The 26,727-nt window shown below is 33.4% G+C and overlaps 1 protein-coding gene across 2 annotated transcripts in view; it reads left to right on the top strand.

Moving 5' to 3' along the window:
- Nucleotides 1-26,727, top strand: part of LOC150104492 (mitogen-activated protein kinase 1-like) — a 271,472-nt gene that overhangs the window by 241,445 nt on the left and 3,300 nt on the right. Inside the window, exon 11 of one of the 2 annotated variants that reach the window (XR_016548527.1) lies at nt 11,035-11,214. The exons of the other annotated variant lie outside the window; for it this stretch is intronic. The gene's annotated coding sequence lies outside the window, so the exon portion shown is untranslated. The remainder of the gene's footprint in view (nt 1-11,034; nt 11,215-26,727) is intronic. 2 annotated transcript variants of the gene reach the window in all.

The following is a 26,727-nucleotide window of genomic DNA, read 5'->3' as shown; positions in this document are numbered from 1 at the left end:
GAAATGCAAATATAGATCTGAATTGCAGAAATAAATTATCATACCCAGTCAAACTTCCACAATTTCTCACAATGTGTATTTTATAGCCAACTTTCTTACCTAAGAAACCTCCAGAAGTCAGTATTCCACAAAATAAGAATAGCAGTGCTCTAAAATATCATACAACAACAAAAACCAGTTTCATAATGAATCAGAAAGAATACTGCAACAAATAAAAGCATAACCTTTTAAACAATCTTACTATAGTAGTTGCCATATTATAAGCAGTGATTGCACTAACTCACAAACAAGAAAGATTTTTATATACCTGATACCGTACTATGCTAAACCACTAGTTAATATAAACAGAACCATAAACATTTGCAAATCCAAAATCCTGTTTTGTGCAGTTGTTTATAAAACGTTTTATAAACTTGCTAAACAGTTGGCAACATCAATCTTACCCTTATAGGTGGGCTCCATTCTTTATAAAAATGTTGGGATTGCCTTGGGATCCACTCTCCTCCTTCCATTTGCCTGATTTCCTTACTAGAATACTAAAATGCCAAGCCCTGATGTTCTTCTTAAAATATGAATCTCACATCTTTCAAATGGTTTCATTATTATTCATGTATATAAAATTTACACACACACAGGAAAAACACATAAATCAATGATATATCATCACCCACTTCAACATTCTTGTATTCTCCAAAATTTGACAGATTCTGGATTGTTTATTCCAGTTATACAGCTCTTGTCGCAGAACTCTGAGATGTCTAGCTAGTAGCTACAGTCCTGTAAAATATATAAAATACTACACGCCCCTCTTCTTCTTTCCACCACTGACATAAAAAAGAAAGAAACTATTCCCATCCTCTGCATATGAGGTACATCTGAAGAAGACACTGAACTGCTAAGAGCTTAGGGAAAAAAAAAGTTCCATGTTTGATTTCTAGAGCAGGATTTCTGGACTATGTAAAAATGAATAAATAAAATAGACTGAATTGCTCTGGATAATTTTATTATTTTCAAGGACTTGCTTCTCTGAGGAGCTGAATAAGCTTCTTTTCTTATCAGTATTAATTAAAACTTAATACAATAATAAATTTAGTTTAATCCTTTATCCAAGTGTGAGCAAACAAAGTATGTGCCTGAAAGTATCTTGAGGACTAGGGTTAGGTGGTACAACACCAGGACACTCCTTGCAAAGGTGTAGCAAGCTACCAACACTCCTATCTCAGTATCTCCCATAATGCAAAACACATCTCCTTGCTTATATGTCTAATGTTATGCATTAAGGGAAGGGCCACAACCCAGACTAGTTTTGACCTTTATTGAGGTCTCTTCAGTGGGAGCCAGGCCCAAGTGGAGATACCAGGCAGAAGCATTAGCAGGTCATGTCTACCTATAGGAGTTGCCAAATGGTGTGCCACCCTCTTTTAATAAATTACTCTGGATTTAGAGAAAGATGTTGAAAGTTTATTTTTCACTTGGTTAGAGTATAATAAATTTAGTTTAATCCTTTATCCAAGTGTGAGCAAACAAAGTTTGTGCCTGAAAGTATCTTCAGGACTGGGGTAAGGTGGTACAACACCAGGGCACTCCTTGCAAAGGTGGAGCAAGCTACCAACACTCCTATCTCAGTATCTCCCATAATGCAAAACACATCTCCTTGCGGATATGTCTAATGTTATGCATTAAGTAATTATTATACTCTAACCAAGTGAAAAATAAACTTTCAGCATCTTTCTCTAAATCCAGAGTAATTTATTAAAAAAGGGTGGCACACCATTTGGCAACTCCTATAGGTAGAGATGACCTGCTAATGCTTCTGCCTGGTATCTCCACTTGGGCCTGGCTCCCACTGAAGAGACCTCAATAAAGGGCGAAACTAGTCTGGGTTGTGGCCCTTCCCTTAATGCATAACATTAGACATATCTGCAAGGAGATGTGTTTTGCATTATGGGAGATACTGAGATAGGAGTGTTGGTAGCTTGCTCCACCTTTGCAAGGAGTGCCCTGGTGTTGTACTACCTTACCTCAGTCCTGAAGATACTTTCAGGCGCAAACTTTGTTTGCTCACACTTGGATAAAGGATTAAACTAAATTTATTATACTCTAACCAAGTGAAAAATAAACTCTAAAACTTAATACAGGTGAGTGTGGGTGGAAGCTTGTGTATGCCCTTTCTTGTTCATGTGTCTGTGTTTTTTTTATGACAGACCGAAAAGACCATTACATGAAAGGCATGTAATTGAAGTATACAAGAAAAGACGGCAAGCTTCGATCAACAAATGAATACAATTCATTTGTTGTTTGTTTCAGGTGACTCAAGAAAATATTTATGGTTTCATTGTCATGTTGTCCAGTATATACACTGCTTGGAAAGAAGGCCAAGGACACCATAGTGTGAGAAACAAACAGCCACGACACTCACCTTAACATGTAGGACCTCCTTTCACTGGTAACTGCAGCAATCCTAAAGGGCATACTTTCCACAAGCATAGGAGAGCAAGCAATGGTAATTTTAGACCATTCTTCTTGTAGGCATGTAATGAGGTCCTGGACAATTGTGAAACAGACATCCTTTAACCTCATCTGGTGTTCTAGTTCATCCCACAGAATTGAATATGGTTGAGGGATGAGGGCTCTGTAGAGGGCAGTCAAGTGTGGTTACATTAATGTCCACAAATTATGCAGTAACAGCAGAACCCTTATGACACAGTGCATTGTCTTGCTGAAAGAGACGATGGTTAGTTCTGTATAACTGCTATAAAGTAGGAATCATTGCATTCTCCAGAATGTTCATATACCTCTTGGAGTTCAGTGTTGATGGCATCACAAACCAAGGTCTGAGGCCAAACCAGGAAAAACAGGACCATACCATGACACCACTGCTTCTGAATTTCATAGTTGGAGTTCTGCAATCTGGTAAGAGACGTTGACTGGTATCCGCCACGCCTGTCTATCAGCTTGGTAGACAGCATGATTCATTGCTCCATAACACAGATTAATAAGCTTTCACATCCTGCTGTACATGCTCTTTGCATCACTGAAGACGATGCTGCATGTTGGGTTGGTTAATGAGGGGTTGCATATTGTGGTTCTGCCATGTAGATCCATGTTATGAGTCTTGGTTCTGAATTTTTTTGTGCAGATTCATGTTCTAGTTGATGCCTAGAACTCTGCTTTCAACCTGTCGACTGATAAATGGTGGTTTTTAAATATTATCCTTTTTTAGCACCATACGGTCATGTTTGGTGAGTGTCGTGGGTCATCCACTGTAGGTAGCACTTGCAGTTGCCTCCCTGCATTTCCATCTCAGTATGGTATTATTGATTGCTGACCTGAGGTGGTCCAGTTTGTCAACAATTTGTCAAACAGATAGGCCTGCAACTTGGCATCCTATCACAGCACCTCTTTGAAGCACTGTCAGTTCCCTTCTCGCAGCCATTTCACCTGGACACAGTTGCACTGACTTAGAGGCATCATATTCCTATGTTGGCTACAAACATGGGACTCGTTGCATGACATGATGCACCTTGCCCATTGACCTCTTTCCAAGCAGTGTGCATCTAATATATATTTTGTTTATCAATCCATCCATATATTTAAGCTATATTTTAGATTTTAAAAAGGAGGCATGTCTAGTCAGCTTGTTCAAATGATTATGAAAATATAGGCAGTAATAATTTTGGGAAAAATTTATTTTACCATACAAAGTATCCTTAATTGGAGAATGTAAAAAGAGTGGTAGCCATATTAGGCACTCAATTCTTCTGTAGATTTCTGATGGAACATATCAGTGACATAAAAAAACCAACATATTTAATGATCGAGTGTGATATTTAGTCTTGTTAACAAAGTACTGTGTGTATTAAATACAGGTGGATAAAAAATACCTACCAATTCCTTGAATATGATACTGATTTCTTGGCTAAATATTAGATTATTATTAATTTTAGTAACCTTCATGGAGTCAAGATTGTCATTGTCATCAGTGATTATCCAGACTGAAAAATGTTATGCATTTTGGTCAAAATTGATATATGCTGAGGAAATAGCAATCGTGTGGAAGTTTTTTTTTTAATGTTGGTGTATTATGTAGTGTCCTAGTTTAATAGCTTGATAAGTGCTTGTGTCTCACAGTAGCAAATGTATTTTTGTAAACATATTTTTCAATCAAGAACAGCTTTACATTCATTTTATCAGTTTTCATCGTTAAAATATTCTCACTGGTGATTAGTAATTCACACTTGATTACTAAGTTTTCTTCCTTTAGTTATTGGTTGGGGATTCTGCTGTTTGGGAATTCTGTTTATATTATTGGCCATTTTTGAGCGTACGAGGAGGTACCCAAAAATAACTGAAATTATTTTTTTTAAATATTTTAGTAAATAAAGTTTATAATACCATATTCCAGTCTCCTACAAAGTACTCTCCATGTGAGTCAATGCACTTGCCCTAACGTTTTTCTACTGCTGGAAACAGTTTGCATGGCTGATAAATACTGAAGAAAGAAAAAAAACTATAACTGTTAATTTAAATGGTAGTACTTGTTTATTCCTTCTATCAAAGGACTTCATCAGGCACAAATATACAGAGAAGAAAATATTAAGAGACACACAGACAAAACATCAGAAATATTGTAATTATTATTAACAGAGACCTACATAGGTCTTATTGATGGAAGCCACACGTTATTCATACCAGCTGTCATACCTTCTCTTAAACTTATTCAAGCTAAATTCATTTATTCATCAAGTTACAAAAACCATTGGTTATTTGACTGAAAAAACATATTATGAATGTTACGTTAAATGTAATTGTAAAAGTACAGAAAAAAATATTTTAACGATTGGGGGGGGGGGGTTGTCACATTTATTAATACAGGGTAGCCTATAAGTCATGGAACATGCTGTAGAAAGGGCCCCCCATCTTTGTGAAGCAACTGCATAAGTTTTTTAACATCACTAGATTTTTTTTTATTACTTATGAAAACTACATCACGTAAATGTCTTCCATTTTCGGCTTCAAAAAATAGTCCTTTCTACAGAATGTTCCATGACTTATGGACCACTCTGTATAATGCTAAAAAGCATTATATTAATAAGCGTATATAACTAATTAGGCAGATAGAATGTGAGATTTTAATGCAAGCAAGATTTCTGACAAAAGATTAAATTAGCTAACATGGCAGGTAATGAGTGTGAATAGAAGTTATAGTGCAGGTCAGTAATAGAAGTGAAAGAGCGTACAATAAGTAATATGGAAGAGGTGTGTGTTGGGAGGCATAGTTAATTTATTTAGCATAAAAGAAACAAAAAAAAATGCAAGAAATTAATGAGCAAAACTACATATAGAATGACAGTTCCTGAGGTCTCCAGGGAAATTGTGTGTGTGCGCGCGCGCGCGCGAGAGGGACAGTTATCAGCAATATGATGCATAATCTGCACAGAACACATGCAAAAGGGTGACTGAAATTCCCCACAGATGTAATAAGTGGACATAGCACCTTTGTATGGTCCTAAATCTGGTCCCAGAGGTGTCAAGGTAGATTGAATCCTGGAGATTTGATTGTTCGATCTGCAATCAGGTACTTGTTTGTAGTTCATTTCAGAGGCTTCTCCACCAATCTTAGTGACCATCATCTGGTATTTCCACAAGCCAGATGGAAGATCTGGAGAGATATCTTGATATAGGAAGGTACATGTTATTTCTGATTTTATTTATTCTTTGATGGTAGCCTCTTCATGGAGGAGTGACATGAGAAAGAACAGGCAATCATGGTAGAGGAGTAGATCTGGTACTAGAGATGGTTCTCATTATGTTAAACTGTGTATCTGGGGGGGGGGGGGGGATGCAGTATAATGACAGGGATCTTGTGGTTTAGATTAGTGCTCTTCAACACTTGGCAGTACTGCCCGCTAGTGAGTGATTTAAGCTTTCAGTTAGGTGGCAGAATATTATATACAAACTCAAATTTGTGAGAGAATGTATGTGAAAAGGAAAAGTTACTATCATTAATAAAAAGTTAAAAAAATATTTGTGAAATATTGGAAATAATATAGTACAAGATTGTTCCAAAACAATTTTATTCATCATGCCATGCTATTGGTTGAATGCTTGGAATGCATATGGCTGTACGGGTGTTGAACATACATAAAACAAGATTATGCCAAAATGTTTTCATTCAATGCACCACGATATTGGTTCAGGTGCACGCAGCCTTTGTGACTCGGTCAAAATGTATGTTGCTAGTGCATGGTATTGCCAATGACAAGATTTCTAATTTTTTTTTTTTGGATTATTATTATTGTGTTGTGATTTGAATAATTTCTGTAACAAATATTGAAAAATGTCTCAAAAAAAGAAATATACTCTGCTATTTACCAGAGTATCTGAAGATGGGTTTTATCGAATCTATTACAAACAGCTTCCAATGTGTTTACTGCCACAAGACATTTTCTAACAAAGCAATGAAACCAAATCGATTGCCAGAACATCGTGCTATAAAGCATCCAAAGATAAAGATAAGTCCATTGAATATTTTCAAAAAAAAATTATGAAAGATTTCAAAATCATTCTACAATAACTGCATCATTCAAGAAATAAAATGCTAAGATGGATTAACTGGCTTTGCATTTCTTGATTGCAAGAACATCATGCTACAAAGCATCCAAAAATAAAAATAAGCCCATTGAATATTTTCAAAAAAAAAAAAAAAATTATGAAAGATTTCAAAATCTTTCTGCAATAACTGCATCATTCAAGAAATAAAATGCAAAGATGGATTAACTGCAGCTTATCATATATCACAATTAATTGCAAAAAGTGGTTAAAGCCATAACATTAGAGACTGATAATACCATCTATCAAAGAATTTATATCTCAACAGTAATATATCAGGATCCAACTGAAGTTATAAAACATTGCCCCTTAGTAATTCATTGATGAAATCACAGTTAATGTTGAAAATAAACTTGTAGCTCTTCTCCAAAACTTATAATTTTCCATTCAGTTGGACAAGTCTACCATTGCAGATGATGCTTTATTGATGGCATATGTATAGTACTTTAATGAAAACAGTACATTGCAAAAAGAAATGTTAATTTTTAAATCTTATTACAGATGCAAAAGGATTATCAATATTTACTACTGTGAAATTCTACTTTGCAAAAAAATATACCCTTGAACAATATTGTTGTATGTGCTACTGATGGAATATCATCCTGCTATCGTGGTTTTGTTGCTTATTTGAAGGAGGAAGTGCCAGACATTTTGTGTATTCATTGTGTGGTACATGGGTAACATCTTATAGGAAAAAATCATATTTGAGTACAATCATATTGAATGCCAAAAATGATAAATGTTTTGACAGCTATGCTAGGACAATAATGAGCAATTTATTAGATTACTGTTATGCACAGAAGTTCATTGGCTCTCAAAGGATGCATGCCTGACTCGTTTTGTTGAACTATATGAGAGTGTCATACAGTTTTTTGAAAGTGAAAATGAGGCTGATCCCTGTCACAATTAAAAACAATAAAGCATAATGCATTTTATTTGGCAGGCATTTTTAAGAAATTTAATGAAATTAATTTGCAGCTTCAAGGAGCCAGTATAACATTTATCAGTTGCAAAAATGTTGTCATTATTTATTGAAAAAACTTGATCTTTTCCATCATAATCTTTTGAAGAGGGAATTTCATTAGTTTCTGGAATTGCCATCAATAAAAGATGTAACTCCAGAGGAGATTGAAAAGTTCAGTAGCTACCTCAATGAACTTAAATTTGATATAGAAAAACGATTTAGTGATATTTTGAACTAGAAGGCATATGACTAGATAGTGAATCCTTTTACTGCAAATGCTTCTGAGGCAAAAACTTCCAACCACCAACTTCCAACAAGCTGCTGAGGCTGATATAACATATCAGGAAGAACTATTAGACCTTAATATGATGAAGAGAGCAAATTGAATAATACTGGTGGATACCAAAAACTCTGGCAAAAAAAAAAAAAAAAAAAAAAAAAAAACCTCTTTACATCTAAGTATGTGGAAAATGATATTTAATTTACTGCTACCTTTCTCTACATCATATCTAGTGGAATCAGGCTTTAGTGCTGTGAATGATATTGTCACCAAAGAGAGAAACTGTCTGAAAATCACTGAAAGAGGAGACCTTAATTTGTTCCTTTGTTCAAGGATTTCATTAAATTAAAGGTAATTTCACTTAATTTTATTGTTTGTAATTTTTGTATGTAACCAGGGTATGTAATTTTTTTCTTCAATTGAAATATTATTGGGCAGTAAGGAAATTTTACCCTCACGAAAGTTACAAAAGCGGGTGCTAAGTATTAAAAGCTGAAGTGTACTGGTTTAGATGAATATGTCATAATGCAAAATAGGAATTAGATATTAGATAGACTGCAAAATCACTTAGTATCAGAAAAGCTAAGAAGGGAATCAAAATATGAAGGGGGGGGGGGAAACAAGGGAATTGTGGGGGAAAAAAGTGAAAAGAATGGTGGTTCTGTGATTAGAGGAAGTGTTAGACAAGCAAATAAAAGTATGTTTTCCAGGAGCAGAAATTAACAATATGACTAAGGCAATATGCAAGCTGGTAGAACAAGTGGAAAATATGATTGTATTAATGAGAACATGTGATTGGAAAGGAGATAAGTATATGGTATGAGAGAAGATATTATTATTACAACTTGACACCTCCAAGGAGTCAAAAGACTCATCGAGGGTGGGCACCTACTCTACAACTCTCTGTCTCACCACTCAATCCACCAACTACAGTGCACTACAGATGGCGCATCACCAACTACAGTGCATCACCAACACCATCTACTGCCCACCACTACTAGTATTTTCACAGACAATTGCAAACATCCATGCCCACGGCTGGATTCAAACCCCCAGCCTTTTGGCTGGAGAACAGATACTCTAACCACTCGGCCAACCCAGCTGGCATATAAAAGGGCTGTTGTGAATGAGATGAAATAAGAAAAGCAGGAGAGTCCAGATTGTGAGCCCGTTGCCAAGGTATGGCATGAGTAAGCTGACATGGAAAACTGTGGTTGCTAGTGATGCAACTTTCAGACTGTTTAGGAGAAATGGTTTACAGTATGTCAATGTGGGGAATGTTTTTGATAGTAGAAAGGATTTGTGTGTGCAGGATTGATTACAAATGCTTAATTTCTATTCAGTGTTTTGAACGCATGGTGAATATTTAACATAATACATAGTGTAGTGCAAGATTATTCATCATATTCAATGCATACTCTTGTTTAAAGCCAGTTGTGTGATTAAAAAACACAAATGGCAACATCTTTGTATAGTTAGTCCTTCTTTCCTAAGGTTGTGATTCTGTTTCATATCTTTAATAACATAAAATCCTGTTAATTCTGAGGGATCACAATTTTTTTTTTAGAAGTGAGAGGAGTGAGAAAACCTGATTGGTGTTTTAAAGTGCTGAATTTTCACAACTTCAGCTTGTTGGAAATCATGCTCTTTCTTCTCCTTTTGAATATTCTCTTATTGAAACTAACTTTGTGCTCTCAGAGTAAACCTGCGTTGATGATACTGTATGATAAAACTATAAATAAAGGAACCACTTTTCCTCACCATTCAGTATACACAGGAGAGTACTAGAAATTAAAGATGCCAAGAAATTATATTCTTGGTTTAATCCTTTATCCAAGTGTAAGCAAATAGAAATTTGTGCTTGAAGTAACATCACGACAGGGCTACTTGTATTATAGAGGCTAGTGATTTCACACTAATTGCCTTAGTATTCCATAAGCAACACACATATCCTTACAGACATGTAATGCTATGCATTATGGAAAGGGCCGCTATCCAGACTGCTTTCAACCTTTAGTCAGGTCTCATCAGTGGGAGCCAGACCCAGAAGTGATACCAAGGTTGAAGTAATAATTCCATATTGAAGTAGTCAAAAGGTATCATACCTTATTACTAAAATACTCTGAATTAGAGAAAGATGTTTGAAAGTATTTTTTTCACTTGATTATACTATAAATTAAAGATGCCAAGAAATTATATTCTTGGTTTAGTCCTTTACCCATGTCTGTAAGGATATGTGTGTTGCATTATGGGATACTAAGACAATTACTGTGGAATTATTAGCCTCTATATACAAGTAGCCATGCAAATTTCTATAGAAATAATAATATAATAGCAAATAAAAATAATTTCTTGGCATCTTTAATTTATAGTATAAGTAAATGAAAAAAAACCTTCAAACAGGAGAGCATTAGGTAATAAGACTGCTCCTCTGAATATGTTGTAATCTGTTTTCTGTAAGGTACACAGTGAGTGGAGATAACATGCTCCTGTAAATGACATTTGATATAACCATTCAGATGTCAATTAATAGTAATGCCAATAGTAATGGGGAAAAAAATATTGCATTTTGATATTATTCCAAACTTTCAGATATGAATAAAAAAAAGTGGCTTGGGAGGTGGTTATAAGAAAATCTAGTCTTCATTTATATATTAGGCTGAATAGCCTATTGTAGCTATGTAAAGCTTAGCTTTTCTTAAACCCTTATTACTAGGCTAGGAGGGAGATAAATCCCTTAATCCCCATCTCTTTAAGAGATCTGCTAAATGCATCTTCATTAAAAAAAAATAATAATAATAAATAAAAAAAAAAAAAATCCTTATAACCGTTTCTACCATCATAAACATCATTTTGAACATAGGTCTTTCCAATCAAAGGACACTCAAGGGAAACTAGTATATCTCAGTTTTATTTTTCATTTGAGTATATTGATATAAGGGAGGGTTCTGTTTTGGTCATTGGGGATCCACATCTCTGATTAAGCATTCTGAATGATGTAGCTTGCCCAGTGTAAAATTTTTATTCACTCATGTTTGAGATACCTGATAGTTTTTGAAGTCTCCATTATTGAACTATACAGAATTTGGTAATTCATCCTTTCTGCCTTTTTTTCATATGATTTCTAAATCGATTTTACTTCTCATTTATGACATAATTTCTTTTATTTTTCCAACAGGTAAATCATCTGTATGATTTTGAAGAATAGGCCATTAACTGCACAGATGTACAGATTAAAACTTCATTTTGCTGATACTGCCATAAACAATTGGTGCATCTAATTGTCTTTCATCATTACTAGAAAACATTACTGGTGTATTGTCATTTCCTCATTTATGCTAAGGTTTGCTCGGCTTTGGTATGTGTTCTGTTTCTGTAAAAAGAAAAAGAAAAAAATTATATTTATATGCATAAGGCATAGCAGTAATAACCTTTATCTTATAAAACTACATTTTAATAATTTGATTTTTGTTTCTGGAAATCAGATTGCATTCCCCAAGAATGGGTTTTTGTCATGCAAATGCTTTAATTTTTGACAATTATTATTTTCTTTGTACATTCCCTAAGAATCTTATAAGATGGGCACAGAGCTTAGTACTGCCTAGTGTTTTTAAGTTCTGTGGAACCTAGTTGAAGACCACACAAAATATGCAGAAAACGATACAAATATATTTTATTGCACAACCAGAATTAATACAAAACAATCAAGCAGTTTCATGAAGAAATGAAACAAGTTTGGATTAAATATAACTAAGCGAATTATTGGACTTGGGAATTAAGGCAAGACTGAATTGAAATTGACTTTTCTTTTTGAATGACAATCCTATACACAAAAGGTTGTAAATGTATATATCATTTAGTACCATGGTTGATCTGGGGATTAAACATCCAGAAATCATGCTGTAGAAATGTAATTTTTCATGTAACTTTGAGCTTTTCAGTAAGCCAGGTGGCAGTCTCATTCTGGTGATAAATCACTACTATTGAAAGATACTAAAGACATTCGCTGAGATCCGTGCCACAGTGAGATTCAAACACTCACAGCTTGTAAGTTGAAAAGTAGACTTACCCAACTATGTTAAAATTTTATTAAAACAAAAGTATATTATTAGATGTCTAAAAGAAATATAATTAAGATGTCATAAAACATTAAGGAAAAAGAAATAAAAACAGAAACAAAAGCAAATATATTCAAAGTAACATACTTAGACTACTTATTCTACAAAAAAAAAAGTTTAAATAAACTCATTTAAATATATATACAGGGTGTTCGGGATAAATTTGACAGTTTCGTAAGGAAAAAGAAAATCTTCTTTGTATGTATTAAATTTAATGAATTGACAAAAAAACATTACAAGCAGAGTTAATTACAATACTATCAACAAGATTTACTCAAAATAACCACCATTAGCATCGATCACAGCTTCAATTCTGCTTCGGAACCTCGAACAAGCTGATGCTACAGTCTCCCTGGGAAGGGCCGCAAAAACTGTTTTAATTTTATCCATTAACTGGGCTTTTGTATTACTGGAAGTGCGATTGGTGTCTTTTTCAACTGCGCCCCATACAAAATAATCCATGGGGTTAAGGTCTGGGGAGTTTGGAGGCCAAACATTTGGACTGGTGAAGTCGTAGAAATTTTCAGACAACCATTTTTGACTTTTCCCAGAGGTGTGGCAAGGGGCCGAATCCTGCTGCCATACATACGGCCTACCATTGGCTACCCTTGTTATCCAGGGCTTGACTACAGTTAGCAACTCCACGAACAAAGCCCGAATTCCAATGCCAGGGTTCTTCAACACCTGTTCCTGCAGATTTGCGAGGAATTCTGCTGTACGAACGCAATCAGATCGTCTGCTAGGGATCTTTCTTCTTGCTACATCCTCGTAGTCACCATTGCAAGTCTCTAGTTCATGCCTGATTGTTTTTACTGTATTCAGGGAGCATTGGGCAGCAGTCGTAATATCCTTATTTTGATGGCGGGCACGAATCATCATGATACAAGTTATTCTCTTCCATGATTCAGGTGGGTTCCAGCTATCCATCCTTTCTGACATCTTGTATATGAATGAAGAAGGGTCCAAACTTTTAAATGAAGAGAAGTGTGTGTTAATACATGTAACTTACGGAAAAATATAATTAATTATAAATATGTCAAATTTATCCCGAACACCCTGTATATATATAATAATGTAGAAATAATATGCTACTCATCTACCCCTCAGCAATACATACTGATTTTATATTACAATCTTGCTCCTAAGCAGTTGCACACTGCTTGAAGTTCTGACATCTATTTATAACATAGTTATTCATGGCCAGGGTTGGGAGGAAAGGTAGTCAACACTCAGAAATCCACAGTCTCTTGGTAAATACTGCATGCACAGACATTAGAAGAATAACTAACTGGTAAAAGAAGTAGAAATTCTTATTGATGCTACATTTTAACTTTGTTGTGTCATTCCAACTTTTCTTGATAGTGGTGCTACCCACCTCTGAACCAATGAATTATTACTGCAAACGATTTATGGCAGATAACCAGTTTGCTAAAATACTCTGTACATTGTAACAAAAAAAAAAACTGCACTGTACATCTGCAAAACTTCTTTTGCTTTAAAAATTGTAACCACTACATCCCCATCAATATAAAATGCTGACTTTCAGATTGCAATCACAGTTCTACAGGAGGGACCTGAGAAATATTGTTATAACAGAGCATTTGCCATATCATAATGATTATCGTTTCCTGATATGTGTCCTAAAGGTGTGTAACAGTACTATAATGATGTACCATAATTATATTTACATTATTATTGGTTCCTCTCAATATACTTTTTTCTAAGTTAATGTTATTTGTTGGGTCTCCAGTATTGTCAGATGTTGCATTTCAGTCTTTGAGACACTAGCAATTGCATCAGTTTGTCTAGAAATTGGTCTTCTTGTAGGTCTTTTTCCTACCATCAAACATCTCTTTTGTTAAACCTTTGCTTTCCCATTCTTAAATTAACTCTGCTCACATATTCTTGGAGACATATATGAATTTCTTTACTAATATTTTTATTTTTTAATATGATTCTGCCCTTGCAGCCATGCACGCAAACACATAAGCAAACCTGAAATGAAAAAAACTGAGCAAGGCCCAAAGCCTTAAACTGTATTACCTACTAGACTTGATTGGCATTCTTCTTGGCAGTGGGCAGATGGTCTGAGGATGAATATTTCCAAGATATGAGGCACTTTTCTGTATCAACCTCAGACTATCAGCACCTACTCAAGCCCACTAGGTAGTAGAGCTTGGTACTTTTGATCTTGCCTCTTATTTCATCTCCCTTATGTAGTATCTACGTAAGGGAGAATGCAGTGAAAAGAGATTCGGTGTATCTTTTTACCTGTGTGTTGTTCTCTGATGATGTCCATTTGACAAAATATATAAAATAGTAATTTAATTACCATCTTATACATTTTATCAGATGATATAATAACTAAAATCATTTTGTCAAATGACATTGTCATTTTCTAAAAATACAAATATATGAGTGATAATCAGAATATAACCTTGCACCATTCAGATTGCAGTTAGTGTTTTCCATTTTCATAGTTTGTTTATTTTTGATTTTCATGCTAAATTTATTATAAAGCAGTTATTCAGTGAATTTATTAGGAGTATAACATCATCTGCATAATATAGGGAGAGCTTAGGTTTGTATGCTTGATTTTTATATCAGATTTAATGCCACTTCAGAATGTGATCCTGTAGATAATGAATAATAGTAGAGATTGCATGCATCCATCAGTTCTATCTACTTCTTATAACTAAAGTACAGGCTTTATATTGCTCTGTACAGTGATCACTTTTCATATAATTGTAGTGCATCGAAGACTTCTCTTGATGCCTTATTATATAGTACGTGAGGCAAATAAGGCCCACCTTATTTAAAATTTGAATAAGTTAGACAATTATTTAGATTAATTGAAACAACAGCGTTCATATTAAAGTTTGTATTATCACTAATTAAAAAAACATAAGAACAATTCTTGCAGTAATTTATATTTTAACCAAGTCTTTAAAAAACACCTTGAGTAGGCCTTATTAAACCTTAGTAGTTTAATAAAGCCCTTGAACAAAATTAAATATTTAAAAAAGAATATAATAATTATTTTTAATTATTATTAATTTTAATCATAATTATTAGCTTAAGAACAGTCATAAGGGCATACAAATACGCCACATTCTTCTTTGGTGAGACCAACACACTCTTCATGGTACCATTTAAGATACCGTGTGCATTGCCTCATATCAGAAACCTTTTCTTCACTGCATCCATGGCAATACCACCCCTCTTTTGACACTCTTTGTTCCTTTATTTTATTTTTATTTTTGGTTCTTCCTGTTTTTTAGTGGCTGCCTTCTCTTTCTTACTATCCTTTTCTTTGAAAAGATCTTTGGTCGCTCTCTGGCCCTTATAATTTAAAAGCTTATCTTCATGGTGTTGCCTTTACAACTGCATAATTTGGCATTGGCATTAACTCCTGAAACGATGACTTCAAAGAGTTCTTTGTTTTTAGATTTGACAATGGAATCTCATCATCGGAGTTATCTGAATCACAAGATGGAGGATTAGGACATGTTCTTACAGCTCAAGCAGGATTCAAAAATTGAGCTTTACGTTTAGAAATTGTTGGGTTTCTCTTTAAAAATAACTTCAACCAATCTTTTCCTGAGAGGCCACTTTCTTTATTGAAGTTATTCCAAATTTCATTTTGTTCGCAAAATATAAAAGTTTGCCTGCGTATAGATTTTGAAGTTAAAGGGACGCCAATTGAAGCAAACTTGACTATTCTTTCTACCAAGTTCTTCTCTTGTTTTTTTGTTAGCACAGTATTTCTTCCTAATCTCTTCTTCATCTTCTCTGTCTTTAAATGGTTCCTCAATGTTCTTCTAGGTAATCCATAGCGTTCTGATGCTGCACGTTGTGATAGTTATCCTCTTTGCACAGCTTTCATAGTTGCTTCTAGTCTTTCATCAGTCCAAAGACCCTATTTCTTCTTAACTTCTGACATTTTCAGAGGCCTTTAGCAATAAAATAAGTAACTATTATGAGCAGTCACCAAAAAATAAAATCATAAATTATAGCAGTTTAATAAGGCCCATCAACAAATTTACTGGGCCTTATTAACCGCCGCGAACTAGATTACATAACATCTATTTTCACATAAAATATGAATTCAAATAAATTAAAACATTTTTTTATCATAAAACTGAATGTTGAAAGAACAATTTAAATATAAAAACAATGCAAAAAGGGCAATATTTTTAATTAAAACTTATGTCCCTAGTCTCATCAATCTCTTGGAGTACTGTTCCATCAATGTGGTACACAGCTGGTAATCTTTTAATCCCAATAACTTTACACTTTTCCATATCTTCATTGCTCAGGGCACAGAAGCTATTTACAGATAAAGGTAATACCACGTAGACCAATAAAGCAACAAGGACACAAATGGACACTGAGCATGACAGGCAGAGGTACAAAACAAGGCATGCAGAAGTTTCCACAACCTTGGATAGGAAACAGCAATACTTCTTATATTATCATCATGCTTTTCAATGATTTAGGCCTTCAAATGTTCTGGCCTTAGAAGTCATCATTGAATCTCTTTAGAGGACGGCCTGGTTTTCTTTTTCCTAATGGTTTGTAATTTAAGGCTTGTTTTGGTAATCTTACTGTTTTCATTCTTTCAACGTGTTCCATCCATTTATGTTTATATTTTTTAATTTTTCTATTTGCGGTTTAATTCTTTCATAATTTATTCATTTATTTGGTGATCGAATAGAATATACTTTGCAGTTTTTCTCATAACTTCATTTTAGCTGTTATTAATCTTTGTCTTTTTTGTTTTATTGTCCAGATTTTGCTTCCATACAATAAGACTGGTAGGGCTAATGTATTGTATACTTTTAGTCTGTTTTTTTTTTTTTTTTTTTTTGAAGTTTAAATATAGAGTTAATTACACCTGTTATTTTTAAATATTTTGCAATTTTTAGGTTTATATCTTTTTCATTTTCATAGGTAATCATACATCCTAAGTAGGTAAATGAATTCACCTGTTCTAAAATCTTGTTATCTATTACTATTTTAGTTCTTACTGGATCTTGCCTTACAGGCCATTGTTTTTGATTTTTCTGTTGATATTATCATTCAATAATCTTTGGCTATCTCGCTTAAATTTAAAATATCTTTCTCTAAGTTATCTTCAGAATTTGTAATTATTATTTCGTCATCAGCAAAAAGGAGTGTGTAAGTTCACAATAGGAGAAAGTTTAATACTTGGAAGGAAATTTTTATTCCATTTTATTATTTCATTTAGATAAATATTAAAGAGTTGCTGAAAGGGAATATCCTTGTTGGACTCCTTGGTTTCTCTCTCTCTCGTACATGATTCATACCTTAATCTTATTTGTATTTGATTCTTTTCATATATACTTATGATAGCTTTTAGAATATTATTTGGTATTTGTCTTTCTTTTAATATGTTAAATAAAATACTTCTTTTAACTTTATCCAATGCTTTTTCAAAGTCAATAAATGTAATATGCGTTTCTAAATTGTATTCTCTTCTTTTTTCTATTATTAATTTTAGGCAAAAGGCCAAGTCTGTACATGATCTGGCCTTTTCTAAATCCATTGTGAACTTGTAAATACAACTTTCAGAATATTTTATTAGTTTATTTAAAATTCTGCTATATATTTTGTAACAGGGATTTACAATACTTACACCTCTATAATTTTTAGGGTCATCTCTACAAATTTTTTCTAAGACGGGGATCTCAATTACTTTTTTTTCATTCTGTTGGTGGGTTACTTGTTGAATAGATTTTATTTAAGAATAATAAGTGTCTTTCTTTGAACCTTATTCCTGCATATTTATATAATTCTGAACCTAAAGGCTTCTCCAGGTGACTTTCCATTTCTTGTTTCTTTCTGGCTAATTTCTGATTCCTCTTTAGTCATTTCCTTTTCATTTTCATTGAATGTTTGCCAGTTATATTTTTAAAAATATTTATCTGTCCACAATTCTTTATAGAATATTAATTTCAATTCAGTGTTTAATTTTATGCTTTCTTTAGTATCTTTACTTAAATGTTTCGAAATCTTATATATATCGGGTCTTATTTTATATAAATCATGTTCTAAATTAGAAACAAATTTGTCCCATGATTCTCTGTCTTTTTCTGACTTCTTTTAGCTATGGTTCTTATTCTTTTATATTCTGTTTCATCTTCTTAACCATTTCTGATATACTTCTTTTTCCTTTTTGATTATATCATCCCATATCTTCAGTTTTTTCTTTTTATTAAATTTTTTGGTCTTTTATTTTGCTGCTGTATTTAGTATCGTTTTTATATTAAGCTTTTCTATTTATTTATTTTGTTTTATTTTATCTAAAATTCTTTGTTCATATAGCCATTGTATATTTGTATCATTTAACAATCTAATTTTATAAACAAATGTTTCAATTTTTTGTCTGTTCTTGTTATTTGTAGCCATTTAGGTGGTAATCTTAATTTTATTTTAATGAGGAAGTGAACACTACTTATTTCACTCTGTGAACTCTAACATCTAAAGAGAACTTTGTCTTTTCATTTAAGATAATGTAATCTAATATTGATTTCCATCCTCTTGCTGCCCAAGTATATTTATGTATGTCTTTTTATTTATAGAAAGAATTCATTATTTTAAGGTTATTATTCATTATTTGTAGATTATAAACTACAAAGTTGATGTCTCTCTTTTTTTTTTTTTTTTACCATTTCTGTTTAGAGTATGTTCTCCATATATTCCTTTGTTATTATTAATTTCCGTGTTTCCTATTCTTACATTTAAGTCTCTTGCTAATATTACATTATCATTTTGATTTATTTTGTTATATATATTTTGCAATTGATTATAAAATTCAATTAATTTTCTTGACCAAAAAGCTCTGGAAAAACTTTTATTGGGATTATATTGATCAAGTGTATATAATAAACAACTAAGTTATACCAACTAGTTTCACCAACTAAGTCTGTTGGCATCTTCAGGGTACATAACTGATGTAAGGCACTAAAAAGTAAAAAACTGTTACAAACTAAAATCAGCCGATTCCAATTATATTAAATAAAGAACAGAGCGCGTACAATACTTTCATAGAGCGTGGATGATCTGATCTCACTTGTTGTTATTTAGGAACGTTCTATAGTTGGCACTATAATTCAGTTCTGGCGAGTTGAAGGATCTGATAAGGGTCTTCCAGATCACGGGGCAAGATTAGTCCTTGGTTCCTGTTAAGGTTTTGTGTACAGTGGGCAACTGTTGTGGCCTCCTTAAAAAAATTCGGGAGCGGAAGTCCTCCTCCATGTAAGGAATTGTGCTTCTATCCCACTCTATGGTATGGTTCGTTCTTGAGAAATGAAAAGCTAACCCCGATTTTTCTTCTCTGTTATTATTGACGTCACCTATATGTTCTTTTTGCCTAATTTCAAGTCTCCTTGAAGTTTGGCCGATGTAATTCAAGCCGCACAAGCATGGTATGTTATAAACTCCAACATATTTGGAGAAAGGATGGCTATCTTTTGGAGATCTTAAGAATTGTCTAATCGTTTCTGTGGGTTTAAAGGCCACTCTTATTTTATGTGGTCTAAGGAGTCTAGCAATCTTATTGGAAACTGTCCCTAAGTATGGAATGACGATGGTAGAAATATAACGTACATCATCTTGTTGTCTTTGTCGGGGTTCAGTGCAAAATTATCTTGTGGACGAGAGTCTTCGAGGAAATCCATTCATGATAAGGTTGGTGGATATCAGGGATAGTTCTTCCTGGAGGTCTTGTTGATCTATTGTAAGGAGAGAGGCACGGTTCTTCAACATGTGTACAGTACTAAGTTTCTGAGAAATGTGGTGTAAGGAAGTGAAATGTAAATAACGTCCTGTATTGGTAGGTTTGCGGTAAACTGGGAGGTTGATACCACCATTCGGAAGCTTCTTAATTAAAGTGTCCAGAAATGATAATTAGTTATCTTTTTCAAGTTCTAGAGTGAATTTGATTGTGTGGTGCAGAGAGTTGATTTTGTTAAGAAAGTCGAACAGGTCCTTTTTTGTGTGGTTCCAAACGATAAAAATATCGTCCACGTATCTCCACCATACTGTGGTTTAGGGTCTGTTTGAGTTAAGATTTTACTTTCAAAATCCCCCATAAAGAGATCAGCACAAGATGGAGAGAGGGGGGCTACCCATTGCAAGGCCAGTCAATTACTGATATATGGTTTTATTCCATAAGAAAAAGTTTGATGTTAAACAATGACGGAACAGAGAAGTAATGTCTTGTGGGAGCAAACTTCCTAAAATGTTGATCACTTCCTCCACAGGGATGTTAGTGAATAGAGATGTAACATCCAGGCCGGCGAGTAAATCCGTATTGGAGATAGAGATGTTGTTCAGTTTCTCAACGAAATGTTGCGAATTTCGTATATAAGTGTCCGAATTATGGATGTGAGGTTTGAGGATTCCTGCCAGGTATTTAGATAACAGATAAGTTGGCAAATTGATTCCATCCACAATCATATAAAATTCAATATTATCCTCTTCTCTTCCTGGGGCATATAAACCAGTTATTGTTAAATAACCTCTATCTAATTTTATTCTAGTTTCTATTATTCGTCCATTCCATAATTTATAATGCTTTAACTATTTTGAAAGGGAATTATGAATCCAAATCATAACACCTGCTTGTGCTCTTTGGTCTCTGTCAACTCCACTATATATTACATTAAAATTTTCAGTTCTCATGGTTCCTTTTAATTTCTTTTTTGTTTGTGATTACTGTTATTTGAAAAATTTTTTCATTTAATATTTGATCTAATTCTATTTCTTTATACACTGTTCCAGTTTGCTATATGTATTATATTTTGTTGTTTCCATTTTCATTTTACCTTTTCAATTCCAGGGTCATTTTCCATAGATTCATTTTGATCGCCTTTCTTTGCTGGTTTAAAAGTAGATTAATGTTCTCTATGTCAGGTGACTAGCCTGGAAATGGATAGTCCAGTGGTTAGAACTAGCCTTCTTCCAAATTTAAATCTGTAGGAGGAATAGGGTATTTGAAGGGGAAAGAGTAGATTTTAGAGGGGACATAGATATGGACCAGAAATGGAAAGACCCTATAGTCCTCAAGCACTCTAATAGCATCCTATTCCCATTAATGTGTCATCTCCTATGTAGGAGGTTGACTACCACGATGTGACTCATGGTTAACTACGGGCATAACGACATGTGGTGAGGACCCTATTTCTTAAACATATTGTCGTAAGTATTCATGACTGCAATCCGTGTGTGTTTATAGGGCCAGTTTGCCTGTTCTGAGGGACGAAAAACCTGAGTTTCTAGGTGAAAAAATTCTCTACCTCTGTAGGAGATCGGCTAACTCACCTTTAGTCGAAAGAGACCAAACCTCACATCATAGATGGGAATCAAACCCAGGTCTTTCCAACCAAAGGGCTTTGTCTATACTGACTGAGCTACGGAGGCTCCTAATAGCATAAGGGTCATAAAATAAGAAGAGTTGGCTAAGGCCTTATAGGTAAGATTAAAGTCAGTGGATCTTCCTCAAGGTAGAGGAAGAAGAGGATAGGATCCAGCTAGGAGACCATGGGAATGCCACTTCCCTTACAATCAAGATCTATGGCTCTGTTGGTCCACAAGTCCTTATTCAATATATTCAGACCATCCATGATTTGAGAATCTCAAGTCAAATGTCATCTACTCCATTACTGAAATAATTTATAACTGCCTTTGTGTTACACTTTTTTTTTTTTTGCAATGTTTTATTCACTTATTAATTCTTTTAATAATTGTTTAAAGCACAGTCATTCCCACTGCACTTTGAATAGACATCATTACAACTAAAGTTGGGAGGATTTGATTTAAATTGAGAAGTGTCAGTAAATATATATGTATATATATATATTTATTTCAAATTTGACAGAAGTGGATAAAGGTTCTGAAAACAGTAAATCGAAAGATAGTTTACCAGATGGCAATTTGTTGAATGAACAATTCAGTGAACAATATTTTAATGAATGGTAATTCATCAAATAAGCAATTAATAAAATAAATTGTCACAAATGCAATTGATCAGAAAAACAATTCGTCAATAATTTTTTGATGAATTCCTTTCAAAATTCATTGAAAGAGTAATTTTCTTGCAAAATACTGTTTGAAAGTGTTTATTAACAATACCTAACCTTATCCAAGATGCAGACAACATGAATAGGTAGTCATGGAGACGTAATAATTTTTGTATTTCAGAACATTGTTCTGTAAGTGTATATGATGATTTATCTCTAGACAAAAATTTCATTCTACCTAATTTTTTCAAAACTATAATTGTCAGATCTTTACGAAAATATTCCAATAAAGTTTATCATCGATGCGAAGTGCATATTAAAATTGTAATACTAGTGATATTACATTGAAATATATGATGGATACGAAGCGTATGAGGATGCGTATTTGATCCATAATGGCCGGTAAGGTGGTTAACTTAACTGCGCAGACAACTTAAAGTATATTTCCTGAAATTTATAGATTCCATTAAGCAAAGGTTATTGAAATATGTTTTAATATATTTCAATAACCTTTGAAATAAATTAAATACATAAATGAGTGGTGTATGGGCATTACATAATTGGTTAATTACACACACACATACTCTCTCTCCGAAAATTTTTATTTTCAGAAAAATTCTGAATAGACACTTAGAAATCTTATTATTTATTTATTTATTTTTAACAAGACTATACAAGTTTATTATCATTGTCATATGCACAGAGTATTTACAAAATACTAGGTAACTATTTTTATATAAATGATAATAACAATGCTGCATTTTGCAATTTTTACAAACATGTTTATAATGCTATATTTACGGTTGGTAAAACCTGTTTTAAATTGAAGTATTTTTTACAATAAGTGATATTCTTTTTAATAATATTGGTTCTAGATGAGGTATAATGCAATTGCATGTCTCCTTGAAGCTCTTGTGCTAAGTTTATCAGAGGATGACATTCATCGTTATTGCATATTATTTTGTTGCTTTATCAGTAGTACTTCAAATACAATATACTATTCATGATACTCAGGAATTCGATGGTGCATCACTAAACTGGAATCCAGGCCCATGAATGATTATAATGTAATAGTGCTTCAGTACATAAGACTGTTTTCATTTGTTATAGTTTTGAGTGCTTCCCCTCCCCCCCCCAATAAAAACAATCAGGTTGGCCTGCTTTCTCCATCCTTAGTTTCATATTCATATCACAATTTGAACAGCACCAGTTCAAATATGGAAGTGATATACTATAAGGTTATTTACTTCTCGTGTCTTGTTGATATTAAAAAGTCTGATAGAAAGGGATAATTTTCTGTACTCTTCCACACCACCGCAAAGTAATTAAATAAAATCTTCTGAGAGAGAGAGAGGGAGATTAGAATTTGTTTCAATTAAATTTCAATTATTTATTTCAATATTTCAATGTTGAAGTAAATAAAATGGATCTGAAAGTTTACTCATATGTGAACATCAGTTTGATATGCCAATATAGCAACTTCTGGTTTTATAATGCATGCTAGACTGCCAGAAGAAAGGACCATTATAAGTTCAGTTCTAGTTACTGACTAGAGATTTATTATTATTTTTTTAAGGTGGCTGGTTGATATTAAAAAGTTCTTGAGTTAATCATTCATTGGCAAGTGTGATCTCCCCATTGATCGATCATAGAACTTGCACTATTTTAGACAGTAATACCAATTAGGGTTCAGAAACACAAGACTCTTTGCAATTGCCTGCAGTGCTCTTGCCCTGAGGTCTTCAACAGCAGTAGCTATGAACTCTATTGGTGATGATTGAGGATGGAGACTAACAATATATCAATTTGTAATAGTCAGAGCTAGGGCTACAACAGTTTCACCCACTATCTTTAGGCAATAAAAGGCAGAGGATTTATTATTTATCAGTTTTAATTAAAATACCTGTAATTTAATTATCCATTATTTCAATACATTCAATCCAACTTCTTTTGGTATGCATATATTTTGTCCAACTGATACACAGCAAATGTTTGAAGCATCTCAGACAATTTGCTTTCTTTATTAAGTGATTTAAATCTAGAATAAACTTTATCAGTTCACTGAATAATTTGCAAGTCCACCTCTGCTCATTATCCTAATTACACATTTCTTTTGTCTTCAGCATTAAAACAAACCCAGCAGTTGATAGACTGGACTAGTTGAGTTGTTGCTTTTGGAATAATATCATTTGAAAAACTTGACTCTTTTGAAAATTGATAAAGAAACACATTCAATGTTATTATATTATATTATAAAACATATGTTCAGATTAGTATACTGTTTGTATACTGTATGACAGTATATCAGATTGATATACTGTCAATAAGAATGCCCCCAAGATATCATAAGCAAATTTATACTCTGTTATAGACAAACAAATCATCTCTTCCTTAAGATCAGAGCATACAATTTCACTAACTCTTTCCTGTTTATTAAGAAGAATATTCCATCTTAATTCAAATGAGCAAAGGTTGCAAAATTAACACAACAGTATTCTGTGTGGACAAGTGATTAGAGAGAAAGAAGGAATCTGCTGTTTCTTGAGCAGCTGGAGGTGATAATGATTGAAAAAAACAGTAGTCAGAATACTGTTCCAAAGAACAGGTGTGTGTATAATAAAAGAATTTGGAGTGCTATTTGAAAATTTGTTTTATTTAGACTTTTTAATGGAAGAATTAGATTAACAAAAATTATTTACAGTATGTATGCCAGCAATGCTGAATTGTGATAATTGATATTACTATTCACTATACAAGGATGCTGTTATGAAACATACCTTTATAGTCTGCAAATCATTTCCTTGTTTAGGAATATGACAGCAGCAGAAGGTTGGGAGAGGAAATCAAAAGCATTAAGGCATCTCACAGATATGGGGATGCACAAACACTTAGCATTCTAAGCAAGAAAGTTGCTCAGGTTTCAGCATTTCAAGCTAAATATTTTTCTTTCACTTTCCATACTTAGTCTTTTATGATCTATGAATATCTTCAATATTTTACTATACAAAGTGTAAAGTTAAAATTATGTTATTTGGTCTGTAAAGCTGAGCTTATAGTTACTTACTCTTCCCATAAAGTTGTAATACCAACTTAAAAAAAAAAATCAGCTAATGCCTTTTATTCCCTTATAGGGAGTAGGCGATGCCTTTATACCCTAGCTTTTGAGACTGAGTGAGCAGTTCAATCTCCACCGGTAGCCAATCAGAGATAGCTGGCCCATGTCTATCACTAATTATAGGCTGCCAAACAAGTGCTGACATCTCTTGGTACCTAACCATAACAAGATATGTCACTGTCTGAAAATAATGTGGGTACTACGGTCGAATTTCTTGAGTTTACGGGAGGAAAACCCGCTTGCCCATGCCGTGATCGGTTGAAGAAAGGCTTAGAAAAAGTTCCTCCAGTCGGCGACTAGACTTGAACTCAAGTTAAACTTCGAGCAACCAAGTGCAGAGGAAGCAAGCGCCACTGAGCTACGCAGGCATGCCAACTATTTATCAGAATATTCTATTAATAGTAATACCAACTATTAATAGAATATTCTGATAAATTTCCTTCCTCTAAGAAGGAAATGTATCTAAATATTAAAGTCACAAAGGAAATAGATGGATAATATGAAATTTGGCAAAAATTTAAATTAAAAAGAACTTTATTTGATTTGGCAGTTACTAATGGCTTACTTTTGCTGTGTAATCCTTTAATAATGTTATCATAAGTAACAAAGAGTTCTGCAATTGTGGCAAAAAAGCTTGTGGTATTTCCATTAGTCTAACTTGCTTTCTACCGATTTGACTTCAGCATGCATGTGGATAATGAACACAGTTCCAGCATACTAATTTTGGTATTTTAAATGAAAGTGGATACAACAGTAAGAATTATTGTGAATGGTACTTTGAAATGTAAAGTTCAATATGAGCTCTATGTGCAGTTCAGCATATATCCAACCTGAAATTGATCCTTTTATAACCAGCTATCTATTTAGAGGTTAGGTATTCAGCAGACTTGCATTTCTCAACATTGCCAGGTTCTTTAAATTGATTACACCATAACTGATATTTATTATGAAATGGATTGCCCACATAGATTTGTGAAACTTCCACCGCACACAAATTACCTTAAATTTTGCATACCGTAAAAACACTTTTTTTTTTTTTTTTTTTTTTTTAATTTTGAACTGAGAATGAAATGGGTGCATGTGCATACAAAAATCTTAGAGTGGATCATTAATTTGATTTGAAAAATATTTGTATTTAAAAGTCTGACATTCTTTTGTGGGAAATGTTTGTGTCTGTATACTCAGTAAGCTACCATTTATTTCAACTTCAAAGCAATGACCTCTCAATTAACTGACTTCTGGTAGAGCACCATGTAAATGTACTTCGATTATCCAACCCTTCAAGGGTCAGATAAATGGTAGGTTACTGTATTTTGATGAAGGCCAGTATATCTGGATTTGCTGGGAATAGAGGTAACCTGAGTTTTGAGAAGAAAAACATGATCTACATCTCTGAAATTAACTCGCTTTCATTTAAAAGTTCTAATCAAGATCCCTTGTATCCTAGATGTAATTTGAATATATATAAATCTTTTAATCTAAGGACATCATCACTTCTGTGCTGTGGAGATGCTTGCATTCTGAAATTACAAGATTTAAAAGTGCCTTTGGGTCTGATTCAGCAGCTCTCTCTCTTATATAAATGGCAACAA

The sequence above is a fragment of the Typopeltis vanoorti genome, chromosome 7 (assembly GCF_054136105.1).
Source record: "Typopeltis vanoorti isolate ZY-2024b chromosome 7, IOZ_Tvanoo_1.0, whole genome shotgun sequence".
NCBI classification, from domain to species: domain Eukaryota; kingdom Metazoa; phylum Arthropoda; class Arachnida; order Uropygi; family Thelyphonidae; genus Typopeltis; species Typopeltis vanoorti.
Note: the sequence above shows the minus strand (reverse complement) of the source record. Positions and strands in the feature narration are given on the sequence as shown.